Raw genomic sequence first — 16,907 nt, forward strand, 5'->3', positions numbered from 1 at the left:
CGTTCCCTTTATTTGAGGCATGATGGGACATGAAAGAAATTGAAATTTATGACACCAAGACAAGCCCGTAAGGATCAACATAGCTGAAGTAGAAAATAGGAAAAGAAAGAATAGAAAGAAAAATATAAACTGCAGAAGGAAGGGAAATTGAAGAAAAGAAAGGAAGAAACGATAAGGATGATGGAAAAGGAAGTAGAGAAACAAGGTGTTTAATCGAAGGCCACCAATGTTTAGTTGCATTCGTTTACGAAAGCGACAACAATGTTGTAAGCCAAAGATTGGTGGACAAAATCCAGTTACCACCCAGCTTTATTCCGAATCAAGCAAGGATGAAATTCAGTACAGGACAATGTGTGAAGGAAGTATTATGTGATATTGCTCCAACAAAGTCTTGTCATCTTCTTTTGAGATGGGCATGGCTTCATTTTAAAACGCTCAATCTTGATGAACGTTCCCTTTATTTGAGGCATGAGGGACATGAAATGAAGTTGAAATTTATGACACAAGACAAGCCAGTAAGGATCAACACAGGCTGTAGGAGAAAATAGGAAAAGAAAGAATAGAAAAAGATGAAATATAAACTGCAGAAGGAAGGGAAATTGAAGAAAAGATAAAGATGATGGAAAAGGAAGTAGAGAAACAAGGTGTTTAATCGAAGGCCACCCATGTTTAGTTGTAATCGTTTACTAATGAAGGCGTGACCACCTCCTTAGAAGCTCCCTCAAGAAGGATCACTAGAAGCATGTCTAGAGGGGAGTCTTCTATTCCATCACCTTTATCTTTGTTTTGCATTACTTTGGTTTGAATTCCCTAAGTTGGTTTCTAGTTGACTTATTTTGGTTGACTTGTTGACTTTGATTCAAAGTTGACCTTTGACAAATATTAGATTAAGTTAACCAACATGCTAATCCTTGTTTGTGTTGTTTTGTAGGTAATTAAGAGAAAGTAGAGCATGGCTAGGTGGCACTTGGTGATTGGAGCACTTGGATGAAGTGGAAGAGAGAGGAAAGCAAAAAGCATAAAGCAAAAGCAAAAGTAGACATGTACCTTGTCTCCTTTTACCTTTGTGGTTTATGCCTTAGAAGGTCACTTGGTCTCCTTCCTCTTTTGGCCTAGAATCCTCATGGGAATGCCTCTACCAATCATCTCCCTTCACTTGGCCAAGACTCACTCTCACATTAGGTTTAGGGTTTGCTAGTTAATCCTTTTTCATGTTTTTGTATTTGCTAAAGGACCCCTATGAACTCCTATTTAAAGGGTTCTCCTTGTCTTGTAAAAGGGTTGATCATTTTGTTTCTAAACTATTGTGTTTCAACCTCTAAATTTTCGTGAGCTCTCCTTCCTAGAAGTGAACTCACTTTTGCCTTATCTTGCTTGCAAGTGGCGGCACCATCACTCATCTCTAGGGCTTGGTTGGCTTAGATCCCCCCCTATGAGTGGCGTGCTTCTTCCATGCTTCATCTTCTATGCTTTCCATTTTTAATGTTTCTTCTTTCATTTTGGTTCTTTAAGTGTTGTTAATGTTGTGTGAGTTTAAGCTTGAATCCAACTCTCTTCTTCTTTTCATGAGCTTGAGAAATGAACCTTCACATCTAGATAGCTTGCTATCTTAATGTCCAGTGGGAATTTTCAAAAAGCTTTCTTAAATAACTTCACCATATTCATAACTCTAAAAGAAAACAAGATAATCCTTCATCATTTGGTATCTAGAGCTTTGGTTGTCCTTGAATATGGTGTTTTCATGTTCTAACCTTGTCTTGTGTAGCTATCTTTGAATGGTCCACATAAAAACAGTGTTGGCAGCAATGTGTGCGTTTTTGAAAAGAAAACTGCAGCTATCTCAGTGGTCCAAAAATAACGTTCTTTATATCAAAAGAAAGCTCTGTGAGTCTAGGTTCCAACAAAAAAAGAATTAACGCATTTGGAGTTTTGTGGAGAGAGTTATGATCAAATGAGTGAGCAAAGGTCAGAGCTGCCGAGAATACGAAAAACAACGTTTTCAGGTTATGTTGTGGCAATTTTGGCTTCGGTTTTGTGACTCTTTTGCTCCTAAATGTGGTTGGATAACATGTGTTTTGATGCTTACTCTTTGAGCCTCAAATCCATGAGTTTAAATGCATGATAGCTACATGTTTGTGTCTTTGTATATATCATGTTGAGTCTTTAAATGTGTCTAACTTTTGCTCGAGTCTCTTGTCATATGCTTCTTTGAGTTTTCTTGTTTTTGTTTCTAAGTTTTTGAACTATTGCTTGAGATCTATGCCTTGTGTTGTTGTATGCTCCTTGAAATTGATTTTGACCTAATTTTAAGGAACTAAGTGTTCAAGACACCCTAAAACATCCTTCTCATCATTTTAAGTACCTAGTTTTGAAAAGAAAAAGTGTTTTCAAGACCAAAAACAGTTTGGCCGAGAGCTTTTACAATGCTTGGTGAATCCATTTGGCCATTTTTACTAGGTGTTATGCTACCAAAATTTATACTTGGATTTTGGGTGATATTGGCAAATTAGTTCCATGCTTTGACTTGGTTATGATCTTTCATGGTGTATGCATAATTTGAGGTATAATCTTGGCTTGTTCAAATGCTTTCCATAGAGTCCTTAAAAGTTCTTTTCATTGTTTTAGTCTTGTTCAAGTTTTGTCTTTAAAAACATGTTTCCTTAGAAGTTAAACTTTCTTGTTTTTTTTTAGCTTTGCTTGCTTGTCTTTAGGTAATCCTTGTTTTGTCTTAGTAGTTTTCTTTTCCTTGTCTTCCTAGAGTGTTGTGGCCGAGCCACTTGTTTGAGCTTTGAAAATGTTTTCATCTCTTTAAAGGTGTTTTCACTTGTTTGGAAGGTTTTTGAGTGCTAGCCTTGCTTGTGTGCTTTGGGAGTGTGACCAAAAACACTTGGGTGCTTGAGAAAACCACACTTGGTCTCAGGTTTGGAATTGTTTGTTAGCTAACATCTTCCTTGTCTCGATTTTTGGTGAGTTTTTGGTGTAGGAACATGATAAAGGGTTGATCCCTACCAAGGATGATGGCCCATGGCACATGCTTAGAAGAAAGAGAGTTCCTTGATCCCTTCCTTTGCTTTTATTTTCTTTAGTTTAAAATTCCTTTAAGTTGGCTTGGTTGACTATTTTTGAGTTGACTTGTTGACCTTGACTTTGGGTTGACTTGTTGACTCAAAAGATTAGCTTAACCTTAGACCAACATGCTAATAAATTCCATAATTTGCTTTTGTAGGAATAAGAAAGGAGGAGGACCACATAGGAGACACTTGGCGTCCTAAGGAATAGAGAGAAGGAATAAGACTTTCTAGAAGCATCTAGAAAGAGGAGGCCCACATGCCTTGGACACCAAGTCTTCTAGAACGTTCTAGAACCTTCTTTTGGGAGCCTTGGCCAAGAAGACTTGCCACCTAGATGGCTTGGACGAAAATTCACCCATGTGCACCCTAGGATGACCTACTTTCTAGAACATGCTAGGTTTCTTTTGTAATCCTTTAACTTAGTTGTTTTGCTAAGGGGCCCCTAGACTTGTCTATTTAAGGGGACCTCTAACACTTGTACAAGGGTTGAACATTTTGGAGAAATTATACACTTTGTGTTTCAACCTTTTGTGAAAGCATTCCTCCTTAGGGAGTGGAGTTCTTTCAAGCTTTATCTTGCCTTGGCGGCCTACACTACTCATCTTCAAGGTTGCCATGGCTTCTTCTAGCCTAGCCTTGTAGTGGCGTGAATCCTCCATTCCTCCCATTTCCCTTATTTTTCATTTTATGTTTCTTTACTCTTCTTGGTTTATATTGTTTCTATTATATGTTTTTTATTTTGATTTCTTACTCTCCATCAATCCATTCTCCTCCTCTCTAGAACCTTGGAAAGTGATAAAGGATTGATCCCTACCAAGGATGATGGCCCATGGCACATGCTTAGAAGAAAGGGAGTTCCTTGATCCCTTCCTTTGCTTTTATTTTCTTTAGTTTAAAATTCCATTAAGTTGGCTTGGTTGACTATTTTTAAGTTGACTTGTTGACCTTGACTTTGGGTTGACTTGTTGACTTAAAAGATTAGCTTAACCTTAAACCAACATGCTAATAAATTTCTTAATTTGCTTTTGTAGGAATAAGAAAGGAGGAGGACCACATAGGAGACACTTGGCGTCCTAAGGAAGAGAGAGAAGGAATAAGACTTTCTAGAAGCATCTAGAAAGGGGAGGCCCACATGCCTTGGACACCAAGTCTTCTAGAATGTTCTAGAACCTTCCTTTGGGAGCCTTGGCCATGAAGACTTGCCACCTAGATGGCTTGGACGAAAATTCACCCATGTGCACCCTAGGATGACCTACTTTCTAGAACATGCTAGGTTTCTTTTGTAATCCTTTAACTTAGTTGTTTTGCTAAGGGGCCCCTAGACTTGTCTATTTAAGGGGACCTCTAACACTTGTACAAGGGTTGAACATTTTGGAGAAATTATACACTTTGTGTTTCAACCTTTTGTGAGAGCATTCCTCCTTAGGGAGTGGAGTTCTTTCAAGCCTTATCTTGCCTTGGCAAGTGGCGGCATACACCACTCATCTTCAAGGTTGCCATGGCTTCTAGCCTAGCCTTGTAGTGGCGTGCTTCTCACATTTTTACCATTTCTTTCCTTTCCATTTTATGTTTTCTTCTTCCTTTAATTGTTCTTGATTTTCTATGGTTTATGTGCTTTCCATTTCCTTTTTGTTTTGAATCAATCCATCATATTCTTCTCTTGAGCTTTGTGAAAGGAACCTTCACATCTAGATAGCTTGCTATCTTAATGTCCAGTGGGGATTTCACTTAGCTTTCTTAATCAACTCACACCATATTCAATAATCTTGAAAAGAAACAAGATAATCCTTCATCATTTGGTATCTAGAGCTTTGGTTGTCCTTGAATATGGTGTTTTCATGTTCTAACCTTGTCTTGTGTAGCTATCTTTGAATGGTCCACATAAAAACAATGCTGGCAGAAACTGTTCACGATTTTAAAAGATTAAACTGCACCTGCTCAGTGGTCCAAAATTTACGTTCTTGATGTCCAAAGAAAGCTCTGTTAGTCTAGTTTTTAAAAAAAAAAGAACCAATGCATTTGGAGTTCTGTGGAGAGAGTTATGATTGAAATTGTGAGCAAAGGTCAGAGCTGCCGAGATCACCGCGAATCAACGTTTTTCAGGTTATGTTGGGCAGTTTTGGCTACTATTTTTGTTACTCTTCTTACTCCTAAATGTTGTTGGATAACATGTCTTTGTGTGCTTAATCATTGACCTTCATTTCCAAAAGTTTAAATGCATGATAGCTACATGTTTGAGTCTTTAAATGTGCCTAACTTTTGCTTGAGTCATATGTCATATGTTAGCTTGAAGTTTTCTTGTTCTTGTTATTCTAAGTATTTGAATATTGCATTCACCTTATGTCTTGTTTGATGTATGCTCCTTGAACTTGATTTTTGGCCTAAAAATTTGGGAACTAAGTGTCCAAGCCACCCAAAACACCTTTCTCATCATTTTGTGAAACTAGTTTTTGAAAGAAGAAAAATTTTGGTACACTTTTACAATCTTACTAAGAGCAAGATGGCTCTTTGATGAACCAAAATTGTGTTTCCACTAAGTGTTATGGTACTAGTTTTCATATTTGGGTGTTGGGTGATATTGGCTAATTAGTTTCATGCTTAAAACTTGGTTATGATCTTTCTTGGTGTATGCACGATTTGAGACTTGGTGATGCATAGTTCAAGTATTTTTCCAATAGAGTCTTTTCATGTGCTTTTCTTGCTTGTTTTGATTTAAAGTTTTGTCACCTTGATATCCTTTCCTTAGAGTTTAGCTTTCTTGGCTTTAAGTACTTTTATTGCTTGTCTTTAGGTTCTTTGTTTTGTCTTAGTAGTTTTCTTCCTTTGCTTTCTTTTGAGTGTAGTGGCCACATTGAACTTGTCTTTTGAAGCTTGGAGGACTTTGAGTGTAGCCTTGCTTGTTACTTTGGAGAGTGATGTAACACTTGGTCACATTTGGTTGGATTGGTCTCGGTTTTCATGTTGTCTAACCCCTAATTCATTTATTTTGTCTCGGATTTGAGTGTTTTTGTTGTAGGAATCATGGCAAGTTCATCAAATGCACCTACACCAAACAAAAACAATACATTGATGAGATTGCTTCAGGATTTGGAGTTGTCTAGGAAGGAGGCCTTTGAACAATTGAGAAAAGACAAGGAGCAAAGTGACCTAAGAATCCAAGAGCACATTCAAAGGCTTGAAGCTAAAGAGCAAGAAAGAGGGGCTAGGAAAAGAGGGCATTTTAGGCGCAACCCATCACAAGAGAAGCAAACTCCAAAGATTCCTAAGTTCTATGGAGGAAGTGATCCCAAAATCTTCCTTGATTGGGAAGCTAAAGTTGATCAAATTTTCAATGAAAATCATGTAAAGGATCAAACACAAGTTGATCTAGTAGTGTTAGGATTTTTTGAGTATGCCAAAACTTGGTGGCATAAAGTTTGTAAAAATTATGACCAAGGGCCACCCGCGGCTTCTTGGATGGACATTAAAACTCTTATGCGCGCTAGATTTGTTCCTCCCTCCTATAGGAAGGAACTTCTTTTGAAGCTCCAAAGGCTTCACCAAGGTCCTATGTGTGTGAGTGAGTACTTTAAAGAATTAGAGTCTCAAATGTTTAGGGTTGGAATAAGAGAAACTAACAAAGAAAAAATGAAGAGGTTTGTTAATGGTCTTAGGAGAGACATACAAGACCAAGTAGAGTTGTATGAGTACTCCACTCTTCAAAATGTTTTCACACTTGCTCTTAGGATTGAAACTCATTTGAAAAGAAAGAATAGGGCAAGGAAGAGTTACTCACCCAACCACTACTATAGTCACTCATGGAAGGGAAAAGCTAAAGAGAAACATGATAAATTTCCTTCTAAGTCTCACCAAGTACCATCAAGTAAAAATAAGTTACCAAGTGGTCACACTCACCATTCCACTTCTCAAAGATCAAGTTCCATTAAATGTTTTAAATGTTTGGGGTATAAACACATTGCTTTGAATTGCCCAATGAAGAGGACAATGATCTTAAAGAAGAGTGATGATGAGAGTGAACATTTTTCTTCCCCTTCCCCCCAAAATACTTCTTCCCATACTTCTTCTTCAATTGAAAGGACTAAACCCTTTGAAAGTGGATTGTTAATGGTAAGGCGCCAACTAGGGCAAGTTCCCAAAGAACTTGATCCTTCTCAAAGACAAAACCTTTTTCATGGAGGGTGCCTTATCAATGACAAGATATGTCACTTCATCATAGATAGTGGAAGTTGTGTAAATATGGCTAGCCCAAGGGTGGTGGACAAGTTTGGCTTGAAAACTATTCCTCATGTCAAACCCTACAACCTATCATGGCTTAAGGAAGAAGAAACAAAAGTAACTAAACAAGTCCTCATTAACTTTTCAATTGGCAATTTTAAGGATGAGGTATTATGTGACATTGTGCCTATGGAAGCTAACCATATTTTGCTAGGTAGGCCATGGCAATTTGATAGAAAAGTTGTTTATGATGGCCATGCAAACACTTATGTTTTCTCCTCCCTAGGAAAGAAGTTCACAATCCTACCTCTCCCACCTCCACAAGAAAATGAGGACAAAAATAAAATAAAAGATGAAAAAGAAAAAGAAAAGGGGCAAGCTTTCACCAAGGAGTTACTTGCCTACAAAAAGAGTTTTTCAAAGCAAGAGGTGCAACACCACTCTTCATTCCCTTCCCAAACAAAGAGAGATGAACAAAAACACAAGCAAGAAAAGGAGAGTGGCATTAAAAAGAAAGAGGGCACCTCCAAGACTAGGGATCAAATCATTAAAGATGAAGAAAGTTCTCATCAACTCAAGTCAAGCTCCATCAACAAAGACTTCAAGAATTTGAGGTCAAATTCTCTCCAACAAGGGGAGAATGATAAAGGATTGATCCCTACCAAGGATGATGGCCCATGGCACATGCTTAGAAGAAAGGGAGTTCCTTGATCCCTTCCTTTGCTTTTATTTTCTTTAGTTTAAAATTCCATTAAGTTGGCTTGGTTGACTATTTTTAAGTTGACTTGTTGACCTTGACTTTGGGTTGACTTGTTGACTTAAAAGATTAGCTTAACCTTAAACCAACATGCTAATAAATTTCTTAATTTGCTTTTGTAGGAATAAGAAAGGAGGAGGACCACATAGGAGACACTTGGCGTCCTAAGGAAGAGAGAGAAGGAATAAGACTTTCTAGAAGCATCTAGAAAGGGGAGGCCCACATGCCTTGGACACCAAGTCTTCTAGAATGTTCTAGAACCTTCCTTTGGGAGCCTTGGCCATGAAGACTTGCCACCTAGATGGCTTGGACGAAAATTCACCCATGTGCACCCTAGGATGACCTACTTTCTAGAACATGCTAGGTTTCTTTTGTAATCCTTTAACTTAGTTGTTTTGCTAAGGGGCCCCTAGACTTGTCTATTTAAGGGGACCTCTAACACTTGTACAAGGGTTGAACATTTTGGAGAAATTATACACTTTGTGTTTCAACCTTTTGTGAGAGCATTCCTCCTTAGGGAGTGGAGTTCTTTCAAGCCTTATCTTGCCTTGGCAAGTGGCGGCATACACCACTCATCTTCAAGGTTGCCATGGCTTCTTCTAGCCTAGCCTTGTAGTGGCGTGAATCCTCCATTCCTCCCATTTCCCTTGCTTTTCATTTTATGTTTCTTTACTCTTCTTGGTTTATATTGTTTCTATTATATGTTTTTCCTTTTGATTTCTTACTCCCCATCAATCCATTCTCCTCCTCTCTAGAACCTTGGAAAGGAACCTTCACATCTAGATAGCTTGCTATCTTAATGTCGAGTGGGGATTTCCTTGGTTTTCTTAATCAACTCACACCATATTCAATAATCTTAAAAAGGAACAAGATAATCCTTCATCAGAAAGGAACCTTCACATCTAGATAGCTTGATATCTTAATGTCCAGTGGGGATTTCCTTGGTTTTCTTAATCAACTCACACCATATTCAATAATCTTAAAAAGGAACAAGATAATCCTTCATCAGAACATGAATATGGATCCAATCTTGGAGGTAGAAGAAGAGGAGGAGTCGGCCTGACCTTATTCCCCTCCCATGGTGACTCCTATGGCCCAAGAAAGTGGACAAATGACCCTTGCCAACATCTTACGTGAGATGGAAGTGATTAGGAGATAAACTTTTGACCAATTGAGGGCGGATAGGAGGCAAAGTGAGATCTTCCTACAAGAGCACATCCAAAGACTTGAGCTTAGGGAAGATGAGAGGAGAAGAAGGAGGTCCTCTTCCGAGGACTCTAGCCATGGTGGAAGAAGAAGAAGACACGGCTATGATGGTGGTGGAAGGCGCAATCAACTCCCACAAAGACAACCTCCACCAATCAAGATTCCAAAGTTCAAGGGGAAGAATGATCCAAACCTCTACATAGAGTGGGAGCAAAAAGTGGACCAAATCTTCAATATTCATTTAGTTAGTGATCAAGAACAAGTAGATTTAGTAGTTTTAGAATTTGAAGATTATGCCATGACATGGTGGCATCAATTGTGTATGGACAATATTAACCAAGAGCCACCCGCGGCCTCTTGGATGGACATTAAAACTTTGATGCGCGCTAGATTTGTTCCTTCCTACTATAGGAGGGAGACTCTTTTGAAGCTCCAAAGGCTTCAACAAGGTTCTATGTGTGTGAATGAATATTTTAAAATGATGGAGTCCATGCTTCTCAAAGTAGGACTCCAATTTGAAAGTGAAGAAGAAAAGGTAGCTAGATTTGTGAGTGGTCTTAGAAGAGAAGTTCAAGATGTAGTTGAGTTATATGAGTATTCCACTATTGACAAAATTTTACACTTGGCCTTAAAAGTTGAAAGTTAATTGAAAAAGAAACAAGAGGCCAAAAGGAATACTTCATAGAATGAATAGTACTCTAGAACTTGGAAAGGAAAAGAAAGAAAGGATGAGAAACCACCTTCCAAAGACCACCCACCTAGGACTAATTCGTCTAGAACCTCCCATGAAAGTGCAAACTCTTCTCAAAGTTCAAGAACTAGTTCCATAAAATGTTTTAAGTTCAAGAACTAGTGCCAAATCAACAACAAAACTTGCTCCCTCATAATTGATAGTGGAAGTTGTGTTAATGTGGCTAGCACAAGGGTTGTGGACAAGCTGCGCTTGAAAACCATCCCTCATGCCAAGCCCTATAAGCTTTCTTGGCTTAGTGAGGAAGTTGAGATTAAAGTGGACAAACAAGTCCTTATTAACTTCTCCATTGGAAACTACAAAGATGAGGTATTATGTGACTTAGTGCCCATGGAAGCAACCTACATTTTATTAGGAAGGCCATGGCAATTTGATAGGAAAGCTTTTCATGATGGCCATGCCAACAAATTTACATTTAGCTTCCAAGGCAAAAAAATCACATTACTACCTCTTTCACCAAGAGAAGTCAATGAGGACCAATTGCAAATGATAAAGAAAAGAAAAGAAGAGAAGGCGCAAGGGCATAGCAATGAGTCCAAGAAGAGCATGATCACCCTCAAAGGGGTGAAGAAGGTAATGCTTGCCCAAAAACCCATCTTCCTAGCTTATCCTAGTGAATCTTCCCCCTCCTTCCAAAACCCTCACTCTAGATGTCCCTTAGACTTGTCATTAGTCTTAGATGAGTTCAAAGATGTTTTTCAAGAACCTCCAAAGGGTCTCCCACCCCTAAGAGGTATAGAACACCAAATTGATTTCATACAAGGCTCATCTTTGCCTAATAGGCTAGCCTATAGGACTAGTCCCGAGGAGGCTAAGGAAATTCAAAAACAAGTGAATGAGTTGTGAGAAAAGGGGTGGGTGCAACATAGCATGAGTCCTTGTGCAATGCCCGTGATTCTTGTCCCCAAAAAGGATGGAACATGGAGAATGTGCATAGATTGTAGGGCTATCAACAACATAACCATCAAGTATACGCATCCTATTCCTAGATTAGATGATTTGATTGATGAGTTACATGGTGCAACCATATTTTCCAAAATAGACTTGAAGAGTGGGTACAATCAAATTAGAATCAAAGAAGGTGATGAATGGAAAACCTCTTTCAGGACTAAGTTTGGATTATATGAGTGGTTAGTCATGCCTTTTGGCTTGACCAATGCACCTAGTACATTCATGAGACTCATGCACCATGTTCTTAGAGAGTTCTTAGGGAAGTTTGTTGTGGTGTACTTTGATGACATTCTCATTTATAGTATGTCTCAAGATGACCACTTGCATCATTTAAGGAGTGTGTTAGTGATGAAGGATTATCTTGTTCCTTTTTAAAATTATTGAATATGGTGTGAGTTGAATAAGAAAGCTAAGTGAAATCCTCACTGGACATTAAGATAGCAAGCTATCTAGATGTGAAGGTTCCTTTCTCAAAGCTCAAGAGAAGAAGATGATGGATTGATTCAAAATGAAAAGGAAATGGAAAACACATAAACCATATAAAACCAAGAACAATTAAAGGAAGAAGAAAACATAAAATGGAAAGGAAAGAAATGGTAAAAATGTGAGAAGCACGCCACTACAAGGCTAGGCTAGAAGCCATGGCAACCTTGAAGATGAATGGATGTGTGCCGCCACTTGCTATGCAAGATAAGGCTTAAAAGTATTCACTCCCAAGGGAGGAAACTCTCACAAATGGTTGAGACACAAGAGTGTTTTTACTTCAAAATGTTCAACCCTTTTACATGTCTAGGAGCACCCCTTATATAGAAGAGTTTAGGGGCCTCTAAGCAAATAAAAGATACCTAAGGATGTCTCTACAAAAACCTAACCCTAGCTTCTAGAAACTAGGTCAAATAAGGTTACAAAAAATGAGAGACAAAAGAGCTAACTATGGTGTGTGCAAGGCTAATTTCGTTCTAGCACAAAAGGAGACAAAGAATGTGTCTCATATGTCTCCAAAAAATGGCCAAAGTGTACTAAAAACAAAGGAGACCAAAGGTACATAGGTACATTTGCTTCATGCCTTTTACTTTATGCTTTATGCCTTTGCTTTACTCTCTCCTCCACATCATTTGTGCTCCCCAATCACCATGCACCACCTAGCATTGCTTTCTTACTCCTAATTAACCTACAAAGCAAATAAACATAGATTAGCATGTTGGCTTAAGTCAAGTCAACTATAGTCAACAAGTCAACTAAAGTTGATTCAACTAAGTCAACTTTGGGAATAAAAAATAACAAACACAAATGAAAGGGATGAAGAATTAGTGAACTTCCTTTCTAAACATGCATAATCTTCTTAAGCATGTGCCTCCATCCTTGGTTGGGGTCAATCCTTCATCATCCTCCCCTCCTTGGAGAGAATTTGACCACAAATTCTTTAAGCCTTTGTTGATGGAGCTTGACTTGATTTGGGGGAGGATTTGCGCCTCCCTTTTTTGAGCTCTTGTTCCATCCTTTCTAAGGATATTACCCTTAGCTTTGGTTAGGCCATCTTTATTTTCTATAGTACTCTTCCTCTCTTGCTTGTGCTTTGGGCCTTCCTTTTTGGCTTGAGAAGAGAAGGAAGGGTGATACACATATTACTTTGGAAGAATTTTTTTGTAGGCAAGTAACACCTTAGTGAAAGCTTTCCCTTTTTCTTTTTCTTCTTTATCTTTTCTTATTATATTTCTATCCTTATTAACTTCTTGAGGTGATAGAGGTTGTAAAGTGATCTTTTTCCCATTTATGAAGAAAATGTATTGGTTGGTATGACCATCATGTAAAGATTGTTTATCAAATTGCCATGGCCTACCTAATAAGATATGTGTGACTTCCATGGGAACAACATCACATAACACCTCATCTTTGTAGCTTCCTATAGAGAAGTTAATTAGGACTTGTTTATTGACATCTATTTCTCCCTCTTTACTTATCCAAGCAAGCTTGTAGGGCTTAGCATGAGGAATGGTCTCTAAGCAAAGCTTTTCCACCAACCTTGTGCTAGCTACATTGGTACTACTTCCTCCATCAATAATTAGAGAGCAAACCCATTTGTTAATTTTGCATCTAGATTGAAAAATGTTTTCTCTTTGAGTTGGCTCAAGCTCACTTTGATCTTGACCTATCATGCGCCTTAATAACATAGGGTCTTTCTCAAAAATTTTAGTTTTACTAGGGGAAGAAGATTCTTTTGAAAGAGAATGGGGAGATGACTGTTCACTTTCAACATCATTACTCTTCTTTAAGATCATGGTCCTTTTGGTTGGGCAATTTAAAGCAATGTGATTATAACCCAAACATTTAAAACATTTAGTGGAACTTAATCTTTGAGAAGTGGAATGGTGAATGTGATCACTTGATGACTTACTTTTACTTGGTGGTTCTTGATGAGAGTTAGAAGGGAATTTATCATGTTTCTTTTTATCATTTCCCTTCCATGAGTGACTAGAGTAGTGGTTGGGTGAGTAACTCTTCTTTGCCCTTCTTTTTCTTTTCAATTGAATTTCAATCCCAAGGGCAAGTGTGAAAACATTTTCAAGAGTGGAGTACTCATACAACTCTACTTGGTCATTTATGTCTCTCCTAAGACCACTCACAAATCTTCTTATTTTCTCTTTGTTAGTTTATTTTATTTCAACCCTACGCATTTGAGACTCTAATTCTTTAAAGTACTCATTCACACTCCTAGGACCTTGGTGAAGCCTTTAGAGCTTCAAAATAAGTTCCTTCCTATAGGAGGGAGGAACAAATCTAGCGCGCATAAGAGTTTTAATGTCCATCCAAGAAGCCGCGGGTGGCCCTTGGTCATAATTCTTACAAACTTTATGCCACCAAGTATTGGCATACTCCAAAAATCCTAAAACTACTAGATCAACTTGTGCTTGATCCTTTACATGATTTTCAATGAAAATTTGATCAACTTTAGCTTCCCAATCAAGGAAGATTTTGGGATCACTTCCACTATAGAACTTAGGAATCTTTGGAGTTTGCTTCTCTTATGATGGGTTGCGCCTAGAATGCCCTCTTTTTCTAGGCTCTCTAAATTTTCTCCCTAGCTTCAAGCCTTTGAATATGCTCTTGGATTCTTAGGTCACTTTGCTCCTTGTCTTTTCTCAATTGTTCAAAGGCCTCCTTCCTAGACAACTCCAAATCCCGAAGCAATCTCATCAATGTATTGTTTTTGTTTGGTGTAGGTGCATTTGATGAACTTGCCATGATTCCTACAACAAAAACACTCAAATCCGAGACAAAATAAAGGGATTAGAGGTTAGACAACATGAAAACCGAGACCAAATCCAACCCAAAATGTAACCCAAGTGTTTAGATCACTCTCCCAAAGTAACAAGGCAAGGCTAGCACTCAAAATCCACCAAAGGAGTGAAGTAAACACTTTTGAAAACTTGTTCAAAACCTTTCAAATGCAATACAAGTGATTTGGCCACAACATCCCAAGAGTTTCAAGAAAAGAAAACTACTAAGACAAAACAAAGAACACCTAGTGACAAGCAAGAAAAGACAAAAACAAGGAAAGCTAAACTCTAAAGAAAGAAAAGTTTGAGACAAAACTTTTAACAAGACTAAAACAAGAAAAACACATTTTAAAGACTCTACGGAAAGCACTTGACAAGCATCTTCAAGTCTTAAATCATGCATACACCAAGAAAGATCATAACCAAGTTAAAGCATGGAACTAATTAGCCAATATCACCCAATTCTCAAGTATGAAAACTAGTAGCATAACACCTAGTGAAAAACACACTTTTAGTTCACCAAGGAGCAAGGTTGCTCTCGGTTTTTAGGCAAAAGTTGGTGCAAAATTTTCTTCTTTCACAACTAGTTTCATAAAATGGTGAGAAAGAGTTTTAGGTGGCTTGGACACTTAGTTCCTCAAGTTTTAGGCCAAAATCAATTCCATGGAGCTTACATCAAGCAAGACATAAAGTGAAAGCAATATTCAAATACTTGAAAAAACAAGAATAAGAAAACTTCAAATTAACATATGACATATGACTGAAGCAAAAGTTAAACACATTTAAAGACTCAACATGACATACACAAAGACACAAACATGTAGCTATCATGCATTTAAACTAATGGATTTGAGGCTTAAAGACTAAGCATCCAAAGACATGTTATCCAACCACATTTAGGAGTAAGAAGAGTAACAGAAGCAGTACCCAAAACTGCCCAACATAACCTGAAAAACGTTGATTCGCGGTGATCTCGGCAGCTCTGACCTTTGCTCACTATTTTAATCATAACTCTCTCCACAGAACTCCAAATGCATTGGTTCTTTTTGTGTTAAAAACTAGACTAACAGAGCTTTCTTTTGACATCAAGAACGTAATTTTTGGACCACTGAGCAGGTGCAGTTTAATATTTTAAAATCGTGAACAGTTTCTGCCAACATTGTTTTTATGTGGACCATTCAAAGATAGCTATACAAGACAAGGTTAGAACATGAAAACACCATATTCAAGATAACCTAGGCTCTAGATACCAAATGATGAAGGAATATCTTGTTCCTTTTTAAGATTATTGAATATGGTGTGAGTTGAATAAGAAAGCTAAGTGAAATCCCCACTGGACATTAAGATAGCAAGCTATCTAGATGTGAAGGTTCCTTTCTCAAAGCTCAAGAGAAGAAGATGATGGATTGATTCAAAATGAAAAGGAAATGGAAAGCATATAAACCATATAAAACCAAGAACAATTAAAGGAAGAAGAAAACATAAAATGGAAAGGAAAGAAATGGTAAAAATGTCAGAATGATGAAGGATTATCTTGTTTCCTTTTAGAGTTATGAATATGGTGAAGTTGTTTAACAAAGCTTTTTGAAAATTCCCACTGGACATTAAGATAGCAAGCTATCTAGATGTGAAGGTTCATTTCTCAAGCTCATGAAAGGAAGAAGAGATTTGGATTCAATCTTAAACACACACGGCAATAACAACACTAAAGAGCAAAATGAAAGAAGAAACAATAAAAATGGAAAGCATAGAAGATGAAGCATGGAAGAAGCACGCCACTCATAGGGGGGGATCTAAGCCAACCAAGCCCTAGAGATGAGTGATGGTGCCGCCACTTGCAAGCAAGATAAGGCAAAGGTGAGTTCACTTCTAGGAAGGAGAGCTCACGAAAATTTTAAGGTTGAAACACAATAGTTTAGAAACAAAATGATCAACCCTTTTACAAGACAAGGAGCACCCTTTAAATAGGAGTTCATAGGGGTCCTTTAGCAAATACAAAAACATTAAAAAGGATTAACTAGCAATCCCTAAACCTAATGTGAGAGTGAGTCTTGGCCAAGTGAAGGGAGATGATTGGTGGAGGCATTCCCATGAGGATTCTAGGCCAAAAGAGGAAGGGGACCAAGTGACCTTCTAAGGCATAAACCACAAAGGCAAAAGGAGAGAAGGTACATGTCTACTTTTGCTTTTGCTTTATGCTTTTTGCTTTTCTCTCTCTTCCACTTCATCGAAGTGCTCCAATCACCAAGTGCCACCTACCCATGCTCTACTTTCTCTTAATTACCTACAAAACAAGACAAACAAGGATTAACATGTTGGTTTAAGTTAATCTAATCTTGGTCAAAGGTCAACTTTGGATCAAAGTCAACAAGTCAACCAAAATAAATCAACTAGAAACCAACTTAGGGAATTCAAACTAAAGTAATGCAAAACAAAGATAAAGGTGATGGAATAGAAGACTCCCCTCTAGACATGCTTCTAGTGATCCTTCTTGAGGGAGCTTCTAAGGAGGTGGTCATGCCTTCATCAGAGAAGCACGCCACTACAAGGCTAGGCTAGAAGCCATGGCAACCTTGAAGATGAGTGGATGTGTGCCGCCACTTGCTATGCAAGATAAGGCTTAAAAGTATTCACTCCCAAGGGAGGAAACTCTCACAAATGGTTGAGACACAAGAGTG

Source organism: Vigna unguiculata, chromosome 4 (assembly GCF_004118075.2).
Source record: "Vigna unguiculata cultivar IT97K-499-35 chromosome 4, ASM411807v1, whole genome shotgun sequence".
Lineage (NCBI taxonomy): Eukaryota > Viridiplantae > Streptophyta > Magnoliopsida > Fabales > Fabaceae > Vigna > Vigna unguiculata.